The sequence below is a fragment of the Macrobrachium nipponense genome, chromosome 4 (assembly GCF_015104395.2).
Source record: "Macrobrachium nipponense isolate FS-2020 chromosome 4, ASM1510439v2, whole genome shotgun sequence".
NCBI classification, from domain to species: Eukaryota; Metazoa; Arthropoda; class Malacostraca; order Decapoda; family Palaemonidae; genus Macrobrachium; species Macrobrachium nipponense.
This window is the reverse complement of record NC_061100.1, coordinates 79,009,497-79,027,089: the sequence shown is the minus strand read 5'-3', so window position 1 is coordinate 79,027,089 and position 17,593 is coordinate 79,009,497. Positions and strand designations below refer to the sequence as shown.

The window sequence follows — 17,593 nt, the reverse complement described above, 5'->3', positions numbered from 1 at the left end:
TTCTCTTCAAGTGTCCACCTGTGTTCAACTTCACAATAAGCATTCAAAGAATAACAAGTTTTTTTTTTTTTCTTCTTAAAGTATGAGCTCTTAATGTAAAATTTACCTCTGTAGCTATAATACTATAGCGTCCAGTTTTTATTACCTCCATAAATAGCTAGCACCAGTCATACCTACAAGGCAAATTTTCCCACCAACTTTTCACCACAACTCAGAAATTACATTGTTGGTCTGCCCATGTCATCTATAAAACGCTGTAGCTATGGCAACCTGTAACGCGAAAGAGATTTACCCAATCACTAAATATATTTTGGGGCAAAAACGTCTGCTGTTAGTTTAGCAACGCAATGGAAATTAAGTTTATTGCATAGGCAGTGTATCAATAATTTGTTCTTGAGACCAGAATTACGACACGCTTTGCAAAAGTAAAACTCTGAAGGTTTGGGGGTGGGCATGGGGTTTATGGAGCTGTGTGTCACCTTCGTCATATACGTATACGTCATAGCTTGCCTATAAATGGAGTACAAGTTTGAAAAAATTGGCACCACTGAAAAATTCTCTTAACAAACAGTGCAAACAAGATTTGTAAAGGTGTTTTGAAAACAAAGGTAGCAACTTTCGATTTCTTTCTATAAATGAATAGTTTCACAATTGGCATGCAGTTGTTATTCCATTTTAACAACACCTATTCAGTATAGAAATAGGCTAGTTGTGTTATTTTACATATTCATCTTCAATCATATAAGGAGGCAGCCCATTCTTATTCAGTAACCTGAATGTAAAAAAGACAAAAAAGTTGACAGAGACGTCTAATCGATCCAGGAAAGATTATCAAATATTTTTCTTAGTGAGAGCGGATATCACTCGAGAATTTCCTGGTTCTGTGATGGTGGGTTAATTTATATCGAAGAAGTTTGTTCACATTACGGTTTGAAGATGCGAAATTTAAATCAGAGAGGAATGTTATTGCGATCGTTATCATCATGACTTGCCATGAGTTTGGTTGCGTTCATAAGTCGCAGCATTGGAAAGCGCCCGCGGCGCTTTGGGAGAGTTGACGTAACCCAAGGTTACACTTCCAGCTGATCTTGGAAAATGTAAACAAGTGAGTAGAAGCAGCAGCAGCAACAGACAGGTTGTTATTTCCGCGACAAACTCTCATTGGTCAGCAGTTAGTACAGTTGTTCTACAATATGAAGAAGTGATCCATTCGATGGCGTTATGCAGAAGTAAGAGTGGAAAGTGTTGCGAGTGTGTTTTACTCAAGTGATAAAAAACCAGGCCAAGAAACTGGTGGTTACTAAGGTATGAGCCATTGCAGGAGGAAGGGACAGAGGGAAGTAGTAGGTACCTACCTACCTACTACCTAGGTAGTAGGTAGGTAGGTATACTAGGTAGCACTGGAAGCCTGAGCTACCCTGGCTTGTTGCGCCACTCTATGACAATTAGGTTAGGCTGCTCATCGTTGAAGTTAACTATACTAGGTAGCTACCTAGCTAGGTATTTGGCTGCTCTGTTGATCCGCTTAGCCTGGTGGTGATGAGGTTTCTGAAGTTTCAGACCAGGTTGATGATTTGATGTTTTGACTGGCATACTAGGTACCTACTAGCTAGGTACGTAGTAGCTAGGTAGTACTTGTAGGTCTAGCTAGGTACCTGAGCCTGTCTCACAATGTCATTTTTGTCAGGTGATTTGTTGTCTACCACATCCATACGACGTTGTGTGTGTTAGTTTGCACGTGTTGCTGACCATCGGCCTTGCACAGCTAGGTGCTGTTAGCTACCTAGGTCACCAGAAATGAATAGGTAGACCTAGGTACCCACATTAATTTAGCTACTAGTAGGAAGGTCGGGTGATGTCAGGCATCAGACTACTAGCCTACCTACCTACTACCTACCTAGAATAGGCTATGTCTCTTGTTTGTTGGCTTTAGCCTATGTTGGGAGTGGGAAAGTTTGAGGCTGCTGTTGGTAACTTTCTGGGTTAATGTGGGTACCTAATACCTAACATTGTGTGGGTAGTTCTTTGGAAATTACAGTGGTAATTCTAAGCCCTCATTCCGCATTAAAGTAGACTAAGGCAGCTGACGTTTTCCTACGTTATTTTACTTTCTGAACAAGAATTTAAAGTAATATTTATTCGGACGACTGTACTAATTAGTAATCCCTGGAGGCCAGTACTAAAAACGGGGAAATACATTGAACGCCCCAATCCCTAGTGGATGTCGTATTCACGGTTACGTTTCTTGCAGGGTAATTTTAAAGAATAGTTCTGCACGGACTGCAAGGAACGTAACCGCAGATACGACATCCACAAGGGATTGGGGCGTCCAATGTATTTTGCTGTGTTTAGTACTGGCCCCTGGGGGTTAATTACAGTCGTCCGAATAAATATTTCTTTAAATTCTTGTTAAGTTAGTAAAATAACGTAGGAAAACGTCAACTGCCATAGTCTACTTTACCGCGGAATGAGGGCTTATAATTACCATTACAGTTTCCTGTAGTATTTGGGTTGCTTAAGATTTATCGTTATTTTTTGGGGTCTAGCACTAAACATGGCGAAATACATTTGACGCCCCAATCCATAGTGGCTTTTGTACTCGGGCCCGTTCCTTGCAGTCCGTGCGGAGTTCTTGCGTAGAGTTACCACTTTATGCTATAAATTTGTCTGACAGATTAGTATGTCTGGTAAATTTTTACAACAGTTCCAACTCCGTTTTCCTAAAGTAATTATATATTTTCATGTTTTTTAATGTGTTTTGAAGGATTATAATGGTAATATGTTGGGAAAATGAGTTGTTTTTGAGTTATCATATACCCTTACTACATCCAACAAGGTTGAGGGCCCTTTGGGAATGCAGGGTTTTGGGTGGGGTAAATCACCATCGACACACAATGGCATTTGAATTAATGAATAAATGAGGTAGAACCATCTAGAATAATAGAATACCTACCAAACCATATTAAGGCAGCGTAGCCTAGTTTACGCTTCACGCATTATCCGCAATTTTAATGATTCTTGGCAAGCTTGTTTGTACTATGCTGTGTGCACTAGTCTCAGGGGTTATAGGAGGTAAATTATGTTACAATATTATTTTGACGAAAATTATAAATTTACCTAAATTAGATGGACACAAACGTTTTGAGGGCTTATATCCAGAGCAAGATGGTTGCGGCTCATCTACAGTGTCGTTGTCGTCGTCATCATCAGAAAATCATTATCTTTTCTGAATTTACATTGCTTGTCTATACATTTCAAACATTGTACTTCAGCAGGTAACACTCCATGCTGTCTTAAAAATCAATAAATTTTGTTTCATTTTCATAGAAATCATGAATTTGCTAAAAATAATCAGTTACAAGGCAAACGCAGACTCAACATATCTTCACTCTATGAAAGACTCGAACCAAATGATAAGAGAATTCTGACACCTGTAAAATTTTCACCAGGTCACGTGACTATTAGACTTAATACGTAACTACCCACAATGCAATTTTAAGGTGAAAAAAATTTGCATCAGAACCACAATGCAGTTTTAAACAAAAACAAACTTGCATCAGAGTGCAAACTGTGTCTTTGTTAATGTAAACAAAAACACTTGGAAATTTTTGTGTCACAAGATTGTGTATTAGAATAATACGTACATGGTTCATGTCTGTGACAAGCAACTCTCACAAAACACAGTACAGAAGATATAAATAAGGCCAAATGCAAGACTGCATCTTAATCCTACCTTCCCTTACCTAACCTAACTTATGATGCTGGCTCTAACCTGACATGGTGGACAAACTAAACCTGACCTCAGAGTAAATGACAGGGATATAGGCTAACCTTACCTTTAATAACTTGGAGCACTGGGTCCCTCAACCAATTCTGACCTAGTGTGCAATGAGTCTTAAAACCTAAAAAACATAGCTTCATCCTAAGTTATTGGGTCCTAGCTAGCAACAGGTCACCCCCCCATCCTACCCTTAGCATAGCTAGAAGGCACTTGTTCTCTATCTCAGTCCTGGTTATGAAGTTTGGTCAGGAGAGCCATTTTTGAGTAGTAGGGACCATGGCACTTCCAGGTGCATGAAAAGTTGTTTTACCATTCATTTTGCATATAAAATCAAAAGGTAGTGGCCAGACTTCAACATTCTTGCATATAAGGTGTATTCATTGGTATACCCGGATGAGTCAGAAAACACTCGGAAACTTCATGCAGAAGTTGTGAAGTTTTTATTGGCTGAAATTTACTCCACTCTTATGTAAAATAAAAAACCCTGTTAATGCAGTAGTTTGACATTATTAAAATAATGATAATGAACTTAGAATATGATGCAAGTCTTAATATTTGTTCCGATACGTAATACAAACCCTCGGTCCTTTAACAATAGGAAGGTAACTAGCGGCAGCTGGGACGGTCATAAGCTTCGAACAAGGGGAGAACGGTAGTTAACTGCTTGTCTGATCGTGCGCGCGGAGAGGTGAAGAACACTTTTGCTTTCGGCCGTGGTGTGACAGGACGTGCTCGTCATCGCTCTCTGCCCGCTACTTCGTCGTGCGCTTTGAATGTTTACAATTCCTTCTTACTGATTTGTTTGATTGGTAGTGAATGAAATTGTAAGTACTCTTATTAATTTTCTTTATAAAGTGAATTATTGACATGGATCTGGAAATGGAGCTTTCGCCGCGCCCCCCGGTCGCCCGTAGAGTGTGTCCCGGGCTGGAGGGGCGTAAATGTGGCAGCTTCCGCTCTTTTCCTGAAATTGATCCACATGAATTGTGCTCTCGGTGCCGGGGGCGAGAATGCTCCCGGGCCGATCCTTGTAATGTGCAATAATTGGTCTGAGGCGCAGTGGGTGCTGTATGAGGGTAGGAAGAGGCGTAGGCCAGCCAAGGAGTCATCGGAAAGCTCTCCAGCGACTCCTTTGGTGATAGATACCTCGTCATCCTTCCTACCCCCGGCTCAGCCCCCACGTTTCGCACCTTCCCCTCCGGGGGGGGGGTTTCGGAGTCCTGCTCCTCATTCGATCCGTCGAGTGTGGAGGAGGGCGCCCGATACCCAGATGTACAACTGTATTCAGGGTCTTCCGTCCGCTCTGGGTGGGGTTCGTCCTCCCCCAAGCATGAGGGTGCCCCTCTAATTGACCTGACTGTTCCTCCCTCAGGTGTGCCTTCTGTGAGTGACGACCTTGGGCAGGTGTGGGCGTCGTTGGGACTGCAGGGCGCCCCCAGTATCCAGGGCTTGATTCAGCGGTTGGTGGGGTCGGCAGTGGTCACTCATGGAGTGCTGACCACTACCACGACTAAATTGACGATTGACGACTCCAGGGTACGCCGCCCCTCCGCACCTGGTATATACGCCGCATATTGCTTCGGTGACCCCGACAGCGTCGATCCAAATGCCGATCGCTGCCGTGCCAAGGAGGGGCGTGCCACCTCCACCTGGTTTCTTTGTGCTGCCTACCCCAGACTTCCACTGCCCAAAGAGTTCTCCCCTGGACCTGCCGCCTGTTCCCAGGATGACGGTGGCTGAGTGTAAGACGCCTGGGACGCCTGACTATGATGCCGTACCTGCCGTACCTGTGGTTGATGTTGACGCTGGCCCAGCCACTCGCGCCGCTCCTGTGAGACCAGCTGCTCGTGACTCTCCTACTGCTGCTGTTCCTGCTGTTGCTGTTCCTGCCGTTCCTGCCCCTGCCCACGTTGCGTCTCGTCATGGAAGTGCTGCCCCGGACTCAGGTCTTTCCGGACAGGTGCAGTCGGGCTGCGTTGCTTCGGCAATTGCCCCGGCTCCGGCCTGGATGGAAGACCTGACGTCCGTCCTGAGAGAGCTGACGAAGAAGAGGTAGGTGTCGTCGTCGTCTTCATCGTCTTCTTCGTCGTCTGCTGCCGCCTCTCCCCCTTCGACTTCTAAGGCTTCCAAGCTGAAGAAGAAGAAGGCTGCCTCCTCCCCCCCTAAGAAGGCTCCTTCGGGACCTTCGAAGGGCCCGTCTCACTCCGGTGTGACGGCGGGTTCTTCTGCTGGTCCTCCTGTTCCCTCGGGAACGGGGCCCGTCTCCTCTTCTGAGAAGAAGAAGACGGGGACCAAGGGTGTACCAGCTACCGCTGGTACTCCCTCGCCTGGCCTTAGCAGCTCTGCTGCTAAGCCAGGTACCGGCTCGGCTTCTCGTTCGCGAGAAGTTCCGAGTGTACGGTCTCCTTTGGGAGGCCGTGTAGCCAAAGTTGAGACGCCCGAGTTCGCTTGGCATCAAGACTGAGGCACGGAGCAGAAGACTGTCGTGAGCCGCTCAGGTGACTCTCGCCAGACCAGCGGACGCTCTCGCAGCCACCAGCCGTTACCTCGGGTTGACATGACGGTCTCTGACTGGCCACGGGTTGAGGCTGGGAAGAGGTCCCCCAGCCTCGGCTGGTACCAGCGGTTTGACGTGCCGCGAGGACGCTCACCGGTCTCACCGCGAAAGCGAGCTCTGCAGGTCACCTGACCGCTGCACCCGCAGGGACCGGGCGGATAGGGCGACCAGCAGCAGCTCGTCTGACGCACGGGACCGGGGTCGACGTGCTCAGTCGAGCCGCTCGCCACAGGTGAGCGGCACGGACAGGCCTGCAGATCGATCCCCACCGCGGGTTGATGATCGGCTGCAGACCCCCACGCATGCTGGTCCTGCCAGCGAGCTGGGGGGGAGCGTCAGGTCAGCCTCTCCGATACCTTCAACCTCCTCGGGATACGCTGGGAAGAGCGAGGTAGCTAGGAGTGATCGTGAGAGGTGCGCTGCTCACGATCCCGTCACGACGCCGCACGTGCCAGGTATGGTTTTAGGACCAGCCAGGGCGTACGCGCAAGTGATTGGAGGAGACCGTCAGGGGTCTGTTGCTGTTCCTCCTTCTGAAGGAGGAGGGTCTCGGGAGCTGCTCTTGTTGGAGGGACTGGACGGTCCTACTCCTCAAGACGCTGTAACTCCTGAGATCCAGAGGAACTTTGCCCAGGTTATTGCGCTGATTCGTCAGCACAACGACCTGGGGGGAGGATCGCCGCTCCCACCATCCGAGCCCACGTCCCGGCTCGAGTCATTTTGGGGCCCGAAGAGGGAACCCAAATTGACGGTGGGTTTGCCGCGATCAGAGCTTGCAGACTCAGTCCTTGACCAAGTGGAGAATTTCGTCTCTGGACAAGAGGATTCACTGAAGTCAGGACGGTCTTCCAAGCTACTTCCTCCTCCTCTGCAGCGACAGCGGCGATTCTACGTGCCATCGGAGGATCCAATACCGCCCAAACAGGTTAACCCGGAGCTAGCTAGGCTAACTCCAGGTGTGTCCCTGCAGCAGCTCCTGTCGGAGAACCTCTGGTTCTCGCAGCAGGAGGCACTCGGCCTGGAATCTACCGCTATGGCAGCATTCCAGGCAGTCTCTTGGTTGGATGTGTAGTCCCTCACAGTATCCAAAGTCGCGGCCGACTCTGGGGGCTCTGCCCTCGAAGACGACCCGGCGTTCAGGAGACTGTGCCAGTCTGGAGGTAGGGCCATCTCCTACCTCGCCCATCAGACGGTAAACCTGTGGGCCAACTTGGTGCTTCGTCGTAGGGACGCAGTCCTTACATGAGTAGCCAAGGGGGCTGGGTGTGAGGCGGTAAATGGACTTCGCAACGGACCTATCAAGAGTTCCTCCTCTCTCTTTCCTGGAGAGATGGTGGACGCTGCGGTGGAGAGACGGCGCACTGATGACAGTGACCGTCTGGTTCACCAGGCAGTCTCGAAGGTTTCTGGGCAACCTCGAGCTACTGCGGCTAAGCCTAAGAGTTTAGCTAGCGCTTCCTCGGCTGCTAAGACAGCTGCTCCATTGAAGCCCCGAGGAAAGACTCTTGCTGCTTCAACTTCTGCTAAAGGAGGCCGTAACCAGCCCTCCTCCCAGCCCTCCTTTCCCCGAGGAGGTGGTGGGAAGAAGTCGAAGCGAGGTGGGAAACGCTAGGGACGGCGTTCCCCCTCACCTGCTGCCGGAAGTGGGGGGGTGCCTGGCGAGCCATTGGGCAACTTGGCAGCGCTACGGTGCAGAGACCTGGATAGTAGACATCCTTCGGGAGTGATATCTACTACCCTTCGAATCTCGGCCACCCCTCGCCTCCAACCCGGTCCATCTTCAAACCTATGTCCAGGGTTCTTCAAAGGACGACGCTCTTCGGCAGGAGATCAAGACCATGCTGACCAAACGAGCTGTAGAAATCGTCGAGGATCAGTCACCGGGCTTTTACAGCCGCCTTTTCTTAGTGGAGAAGGCATCGGGGGGCTGGCGCCCGGTGAGAGATCTCTCTCCCCTGAACCGATTTGTTTGCCAGACTCGGTTCACGATGGAGACAGCATGGTCCGTGTTCGACTCCATCAGGGAGAACGATTTCATGCTTTCAGTGGACTTGAAGGATGCGTATCTCCAAATACCCATCCATCAGTCCTCCAGAAAGTACCTCCGCTTCATCTTCGACAGGACGGTGTACCAATTCAGGGCACTTTGCTTTGGTCTGTCAACCGCCCCACAGCTGTTCACGCGAGTGTTCACTCTGGTGTCTGCTTGGGCCCATTCGCACGGGATACGTCTTCTGAGGTATCTCGACGATTGGCTAGTCCTGGCGAGCTGCCGCTCGCAGTTGCTGCAGGACGGGGATCGACTTCTAAAGTTTTGTCACGATCTGGGGATCGTGATAAACTACGAGAAGTCCGATCTTGAACCCAAGCAGAAGATGAAGTACCTGGGTATGCTGATCGATACGGTAGCAGCTCAAGTCCGCCCCGCAGACTTGAGGATCAGCAGATTCAGGGAGGCAGCCGGCCGGTTCCTGTCTCGGCAGGAACAGGCAGCTCAGCAATGGCAAGTCGTGATCGGCCACCTGTCGTCACTCGAGAAGTTAGTTCCTCACGGACATCTTCACCTGCGGTCTCTCCAGTGGAGACTAAGGGAGAGTTGGTCACAGGTAAAGGATCCACCTTACTTCCCCGTGTCCCTCACGGAGAAAGTGAGGCAGGACCTAGCCTGGTGGCTCGACGACAGGAACCTCTTAAGAGGAGTGCCTCTTCGCACTCCCCCCCCCCCCCCCCCCCCCCCCCCCCCCCCCCCCCGCCCCCCCCCCCCCCCCCCCCCCCGGAGATGTTGCTGTTTTCAGACGCATCAACCGAGGGATGGGGCGCACACCTGGAGTTGCAGTCCAGTCCCTACAACTTCACGGCTGGCTGTTATCCACCATCTCTTGCGAACGAGAGGCTTTTCTTGTAGCGCAGCAACAGAGACGGCTGGACACGTCTGACAGTCCTCTGCAGCTGTGTACCAGGGGAAGCGGGCCGTCTTCTGTGGTTGGTGTCGTAGACGGGGTCTATCTCCTCTCAGGGAATCATGGTAGTAGCCTATCTGGACAATTGGCTTGTGTGGGCCACAAGCATCGAAGCTTGCCGCAAAGCAACCTCCACGGTCATCCGCTTTCTGGAATACCTAGGATTCCAGATAAACAGGACAAAGTCCTGGCTAACCCTGGCGTCCCGTTTCCAGTGGCTGGGAATTCAATGGGATTTGGATTCGCATACTCTATCAATCCCGCCGTTGAAAAGGAGAGAAATAGCCAAGGCAACCAGACAATTTGTCAAGTGCAAACAGACGTCCCAGAGGAACCAAGAAAGGATCTTAGGTTCTCTCCAATTCGCTTCAGTGACGGACGTCCTGTTGAAAGCCAAACTAAAAGATATAAACCGGTTTGGCGTTCGAAAGCGAACAAGAGATCCCGGGACAGGCTAGCTCCGATCCCGGCGATCTTACGGAAGCGTCTCCGTCCCTGGACGGGAGTCAAGAGTTTGTCAAAGACAATTCCACTACAGTTCCCTCCGCCGGCCTTAGTGATCCACACAGATGCATCACTAACCGGTTGGGGCAGGTACTCACAGTACAAAAAAGTACAGGGAACATGGTCCCTTCCATTCCACCAGCTTCATATCAATGTACTAGAAGCCATGGCAGTGTTCCTCACCCTGAAAAAACTTCATCCAGCCAAGAAATTTCACATCAAGCTGGTGCTCGTCAGTGCAGTGGTAGTAAACTGCATCAACGGGGGAGGTTCCAAGTCAAGTCACGTGAACCATGTCATGATAGCCATTTTCTCACTAGCAGACAAGAACAAGTGGCACCTATCAGCCACTCACCTAGCGGGAGTAAGGAACGTGGTGGCGGATGTGCTATCACGTTCGGTCCCACTGGAGTCTGAATGGTCCCTGGACAAGGAGTCATTCAGTTGGGTCTGTCAGCTAGTACCGGGGCTTCAAGTAGATCTCTTCGCCACGGAGTTGAACCACAAACTCCCTTGTTATGTGGCCCCCAACCTGGACCCTCTGGCTTATGCCATGGACGCGTTGGCTATAGATTGGAATCAGTGGAAGAAGATTTACCTTTTTCCTCCGGTGAATCTTCTCCTGAAAGTCCTGAACAAGCTCAGGACGTTCTAGGGTCACATTGTTCTGATAGCTCCCAATTGGCCCAAGAGCAATTGGTTCCCTCTTCTTCTGGAGTTGGGGCTCCACCCTCAACGGATTCCTAACCCCAGACTTTCACAACTAGTGCAAACGTGGACTGTGTTCGCTTCCTCAGGAATTCAGAAAGCCCTAACTTTATGGACTTCATGAAGTTTGCAGCACAGAGGGATGCAGATATCGATCCTCAGAACTTCATGTTCTTAGAATCTGATAACGTGAATCAACCTTGCGTCAATATGATTCAGCAGTTAAAAAACTGGCTGCATTCCTGAGGGACTCTAATGCACAAACCATGACCACGAATCTTGCAATATCCTTTTTCAGATCATTATTTGAAAAAGGTTTGGGAGTTAGTACCATTACTACTACCAAATTGGCTCTTAAAAAGATTTTCCAATTCGGATTCAAGATAGATTTAACAGATTCATACTTTACATCTATCCCAAGTCGGTGTCATGGTTCTTAAATAATGTTCTTAAATTAGCCTCGGATACTAATAGTACCTCGTGTGACTATCTATCCCTCCTGAGGAAAACACTATTCCTCATAAGTTTGGCCTCAGGAGCCAGAATATCTGAACTGTCGGCTTTATCTAGAGACCCAGGTCATATAGAGTTTCTCCCTTCAGGAGAAGTGTTACTTTCTCCAGATCGCCAATTTCTTGCAAAAAATGAGGATCCATTAGATAGGTGGGCCCCCTGGAAGATTGTTCCGCTTCCACAGGACCCATCCTTATGTCCAGTCACTTCATTGAAAGCATACTTAGACAGGACTACCCTGATATCTTCTGGCCCTCTGTTCATTAGAGAAAAAGGTGGCACTATTTCCCTAAAAGGAATTAGACAACAAATTTTATATTTTATTAAACAAGCCAACCCGCAGTCCTTCCCACGGGTACATAATATTAGAGCTATAGCTACCTCAATAAATTTTTTCAAACATATGAAATTTGAAGATCAAAGAAGTACACAGGCTGGAAGTCTCTGACAGTATTCAAACACCATTATCTTAACCCTTAAACGCCGAAGCGGTAAAATAAAAATTCTCCCCCGTGTGCCGGAGGTGTTTCGGAGTGAGAGCGGAAGCGGAAAAAATATTTTTTTCAAAAAATCACAGCGCGCTTAGTTTTCAAGATTAAGAGTTCATTTTTTATTCCTTTTTTTGTCATTGGCTGAAGTTTAGTATGCAACCATCAGAAATGAAAAAAATTATCATTGTCATATATAAATAATGCGATTTTTGATGCCACAAAAATGAAATTTCATATATAATTGTATTCAAATCGCTCTGTGCGCAAAACGGTTAAAGGTAACAAGTTACAATTTTTTCCCTTGTAATGTACACTAAATTGCGATCATTTTGGTATATAACACATTGTAAAACGATAAAAGCAACACAGAGAAAACTATGCACAAAATAAATGGCATGCTTTCGTAACGTGCGGACGTGAAAAAACAAATATTTTTTTCAAAAAATTCACCATAAATCCTAAATATTGTCCTTAATAGACTTCCAATTTGCTTTCAAAATGAAGAAAAATGATTGAATGTTACTATACTGTAAGAGCATTTACTTACAATTGCAGTTTTGGACCATATCTGACAAGTTAAAGTTGACCGAATGTCATATTTTTTTATATATATTTTTTTATATGCAATTATTTCGGAAATTAAAAAAGCAACAACATTCAAATATTTTTCGTTTTATTCTACAGGAAATTGCGCACATTTTCATATATAAAACTCTATGAAATGCCTAATATGAAATGGAGCAAATATTCCGAGAATGGGACGTACGCATTTCGGAGATTTGTGGAGGAGAATCCGCGCGCGTAGGGAAGGAAAGTTTTTTTTTTTAATTCACCATAAATCTAAATATTGTGCTAGAGACTTCGAATTTGTTTCAAGATGAAGATAAATGACTGAATATTACTAGACTCTAAGAGTTTTAGCTTACAATTGCGTTTTTGTACATGCAACTTCCCCGGCAGATATATACTTAGCTTATGTCTCTGACGTCCGCAGAAATTCGAATTTCGCGGCACACGCTGCAGGTAGGTCAGGTGATCTACCCCCCGGCCTGCCGGCTGGGTGGCAGGAATAGGAACCGTTCCCGTTCTAGAAACAGATTTTCTCTGTCGCGGTAGTGTCAACATATGTTGTTGCTACCTCCTGACTTGATTTTCGTTTTTCATCGCCACCGATCTTCGGGCTGTCTTTTGCAGGAAGTACTGGGTCTTGGTTCGGCATACGCTTTTATTAACTTTTTAATGAATTTGGCTTCGAAAATTTCGAAGAATATATGACGTGTAACTACCGAAATTTTCGGTAGACACTCACATACGTTTGCAAGAAAGGGAAATATTAATATTTATTCATTAATATGTGTATAAGTGTTAGAATTGATTGAGGAAATATACTGACTTCCTACTTTAGGGATCAGTAAAGCATGTAACTAGATACGTTCTTTTACAGTTGTTAGAAACATCGTACTAACGAGCAATTAGAGTATTAACAGTACTAGTAGTGTTGCATCCTCATCACCTTCTTACTTCGCAGAAAACTTCAAATCATAATTGCAATTTGAAGACAAGGATTGTGGCTCAAAATGCGAGCTATTGAAAGGTAGAAGTGATTACTAGTGTTCCCCATTGCAGTGGAGGGTGCGTCTGATCGGCTCTGTCTCGCTCCCAGGCCTAGACCCTCTTTCAAGCTTCCAAGCCCAGGGGAGAAGGAATGTCGAAAAAGCCGTAAGGGGGTTTCAGAGAATCCCCACCGGTCAGGCGTCCCCTCGGCAGGTTCTGTAGAGCGTCCCAGACTGCCAGGATAGCCATTGAAAAGGCATCCTTAAAGTGCGTCTCTTCATCTTACATCCGAAAAAGACGAAGAATGTATAATTTTTGTTTTTTGATGCTCTAGCGCGTTCTCTGAAACTAAGAGAACACTGAGCAAGAGCCAGCCAGGAACTTTAGGAAGCCGCGTTCCAGCAAGCTAGTGTGAGCCACGTTCCAACAGCCAGCAGCGAGCCGCGTTCCAGAAAACAGACTAGCGCGAGCCGCGTTCCTACAACCAAACGCGAGCCGCGTTCTAGCAACTGAGCGCGAGCCGCGTTCTAGAAAATTTTTTCTCTGGCGCAAGGCGCCTTCAAAGAGACGAAGCGCCAGCCTGGCGCAAATTGCAACAGAAAAACAGACGGCTAGAGCAAGGAGCCTTATAGTACAGTGGCAATCAGAACTATCTTCCATTGGAACGTTTCCGGGCAGAGGCTCGTTTCTAAAAGGGGTCTAGTAGGCGCTCGAACTATCAGGGCGCACGGGACCTTCCACACAAGCGAACGTTCCAGGAGCGAGTCTCCTTTCTAGCGTGCGGAAACTTACCAGCGCGCGGAAATATCCAGCGCGCGGAACTATCCAGGCGCGCGGAACTATCCAGGCGCTAGGCGCAAGGAGCCAGCGCCAGAATATTCCAAATCTTCTTAAGAGAGAGAGGTCAGTCGCGAGGCTCCTCTTTGAGTAATGCGGACACACTCCTTCATTCATGCTCTTCCCTCGTTATGAAGAGGCAAGCGCTTTGGGAGTTTTTCTTATAAGAATCTCATCGACGTTTGGGTATGATGGCGGATAGGAAATATCTACTTCCTTCCATAAACCCTACAGACGAACAGGAATTCTGTCTCTTCCGCGATTTATGAGGGAAATCACGAAGATTTAAAGAGTTCCTGGTATTAACTTCCTTCCTTAAGGAGATATATATACACTTTCTATCATTCTATTAACGAAAAGAACGAAGACAGTAAAAATTTTTCCTTTATCTGCCTCGGCAGGGAAAGAAGGTAGTTGAGTATCTGCTGTATGAGAATACGATACGGCAAATTACACATACCGTAGTTACTTCTTTGTAGAGCACTCAATTATCAGTATCCTTCCAGGAATTTCCTAGGAAGGCTACGCTTAAAGGGATTGTTAATACAACACCTACTTAGCTTCTAGATTTATCGAAGTCTTGTTCGCTTAAATATGCATTAATAAGAACTTCCTGAAGTTCGATAATTTTATAAGATTCCTTTATTTAATGGAGTAGCTGGCAACTCTGGAAGAGTAATGCCAGTACGGCTAACGGAGACTGCTATCGCGCCTTAGAGACCAACGCAGTAACATGTAGGTGTCGGTCATGAGTGGTTGGTTACATGTCTCTTCTCCTGCGGGATGGAATAACTAACCGTGTCTCTCCCCTACAATCGCGGTTTTAGCCTCGGATTGAGGGGATAGTTAAGCAAACATAAATAAAATATTGTCTGCCTTTTGCTAAGAAGCTTTCAATAAGAAAGATATTACAACCTTTCAATGCTGTTTACCGTAGGTAACTTATTAAAGGATTCTAACGCAGCGGAACCTCCTATTAGTATATGATGCTCTCATCCTTACGAAAGCATGGCTTATTAGAGTACATGCTTAGTGAGAAGATGAATGTAGTAGAAGAGAATTCACTTTAAGACTACGGTATGGTCAAGTCTTATGCGCATACCGAGGTTAACTACAGAATTCCTAGTATCCTTACAAAGGTTTCCTAGATTAATGCTGTTTACCACAATGTGACAGTATTATAAAGGAGTCTAATACGGCAGAGCACGAAATAATATAATTCTCTCATCCTTTCGAGAAACGCACACAACCTTTTTAGAATCGGATATTGCTCAAGAGAAGATGGGTGAGTCGGATGGGAAACATTCTCTTAGTGGCAGAAGTTTTTGGTTTCCCTGATGACTATACTACGTATATAAAAGTTTTTTTCCTACTAAGAACGGAATTAACACGTGAAGGATGTCGGGGTACCATAAGGGCACAGATGTTCTGGCACATAACCTTAAAAGAACTAGAAGGAAGCGCCAGCCTGGCGCAAATTGCGCCAGAAGCGCAGGCGCGAGGCGCCAGCCAGCCTGGCGCAATGCGCCAGAAGTACCATCCAAGATATTTTCTCGTTTTAGCGAGTTATTAACCTAAGAGTCCAGTAGTGGTTGGTTTGGTGTTTGCTTCTCACCTCGGTGGTCGCTGGGTTCGATTCTCGGCCATTCCATTGAGGAGTGAGAGATGTGGATTTCTGGTGATAGAAGTTCACTCTCGACGTGGTTCGGAAGTCACGTAAAAACACCATACAAACAAACAAACAAACCAGTAGCCTCTCGGAGGCTCGGTAACGGCAAGATTCGTTCCTGATTTCGTTACCCATTTAATCGGAAAGGGGTCGCTTACAAGGAATGATGAAATGATAATCACTTAGGCCAATTCCACTACTCTCTCATATCGCAAAGAGCATCGAGAATCTCTTTTTTCGCCCCTGTTCGCGTTACAAAAGAGAACCTATTTGGGAACAGACACGGAACGTAACGATCCTTAAAGGTTCGATGCAAGATTTTGCATGTCCGTGAGAACCTTCCTCGATCGAAAGATAATAACTGTTTAACGTATGTCTACATTTATTGAAAAGAGTTTTGAGAACCTGCGGAAAGTCTTCATAGATCTCTTCGCAAGGTAGAAGACGAACAGGCTTCCTATAGACTGCTTCCTTTCCTCGAACCAAGAGAGGTAGCAATATACGACATCTTTAATTTAAAGAAGGGGAATAAACTTTAGTCTTTTTTCCCCTAGTTATAAATTCTTAACAGATATTAAGATAAATGGGCGTCAAAGGAAGAGAGGATGAATGCCTCATTTTGGCCTTAGAGAGGTTGGATTCACAGAAGTCACGTTCTTCTCACAGCATGTTTCGTAAGGCTTTTCCAAGAGTATCTGGATATTCTATCAGAATCTATTATAAATAGACCTGAAAAACCTCTCCACTCTGAGTCTTTCCACGTGCAGACTGACCAGAAGTGGACATGAATGAGAGGATTTTTCAAGGTAAATGACAATAGTCATGGCTAAGACATAGAATTGCTGCAGATCGTGCTAGATGGAATGAGGAAACTGTCCTCTTCCGATACCTCTGTGAACCACATAGCGAGGTTTTTTCTTCACTTTCAGAGGGAAGAATCACCTATGTATGATCTGCTATCAAAGAAAACGCAGTAAAAGGCTATACTCTGTCTCTACAAGGGGAATTAGAGATAACAGAGGATTAAGATCTTCGGGATCTATACGATACCGCAATACGACAAGAGTAGGATATCATGTACTTGTTCGAATGGAATTTTTTTTTGTGTTGCCACAGATTCCGTGTTCCGACAAAATGGAACTGCTCCTCATCAAACGTTCTTGAGGAAGTTTATGAAGGAATTCTTTGTTTCTCTTAGCCCTAAACGACCAAGAAGACAAGTGAATTTTTTGTGCATTGGAATCTCGCATCAGATTCAAATGGAGACTCGGCAATGGTTTCTTGCCAGCATAGTATGTCTGGCAAAAGAACTAAATCCCTCTATTCCTGACGCAACGCTTTCAGATAGAAGTTTAGTTGCCCAGGCAGGGTACTTACATTTTCATCTACAGAAGAAGAGATGGTTTAAATTTAAACGTGCCTACAGAGTCTTCGGGGTGCGATGAGGGCTCAAAATGCTTCCCAGAAGGTATTCCAGAAGAATACAATAAGAGCTAGAAATCAGGGTTCCGCCCAATTTCAGCTCAGTCTCTCCTTCGACTTCCAGACTCCTTCCCTTCCTTCGGGCAAGGATAGGGAAGATTCTGCAACGAGGAACCTCATCAACATGTAAGAAGAGATCTCGTTAGCAAAAGAAGTGTTCACGAAGGATCCTCCTCGGAGGAAGACTCTTCTCTCTCGTATTGTTAGTATCTTTTCCTGTCGTCTACTGGGTGTAGCTGACTAAAATCACCTCCCCTTGCCAGGGCCAAAAGCTCAAAGGGGAAGAATTTCTTCCACCCTTCTCCAGTCTCCTGATAAACTATGTGGTTGTTCAGGACTCTCGGACAATGTAGCGCCAGCCAAGCGCCAAATGCCAATACAGGCGAAAAACGCCAGAGGCGGACAGTTTCCAAGGAACTCTGTCATGGCCAGGATACTGAGAAGGAGCGGGCCTCCAACCTGGCGCAAATGCGCCAGAGGCGAACAAATCGGACAGATATAAGAGTGTCCATGTGGACATCGCCAGACAGCCTAGAG

General features: G+C 46.5%; 1 protein-coding gene across 7 annotated transcripts in view; it reads left to right on the top strand.

Annotated features, from left to right (window-relative positions):
• The first annotated feature begins 968 nt into the window (after positions 1-968).
• The window catches only part of LOC135210966 (zinc finger FYVE domain-containing protein 1-like), a 450,218-nt gene continuing 433,593 nt past the window's right edge, over positions 969-17,593 (top strand). For 4 of the 7 annotated variants that reach the window (XM_064243953.1, XM_064243952.1, XM_064243947.1 and 1 more), the window contains exon 1: positions 1,091-1,229. The gene's annotated coding sequence lies outside the window, so the exon portion shown is untranslated. Of the gene's footprint in view, positions 1,306-1,421; positions 1,450-17,593 lie in introns of those variants that run through there. The other 3 variants (XM_064243949.1, XM_064243948.1, XM_064243951.1) reach the window with 3 other exon arrangements.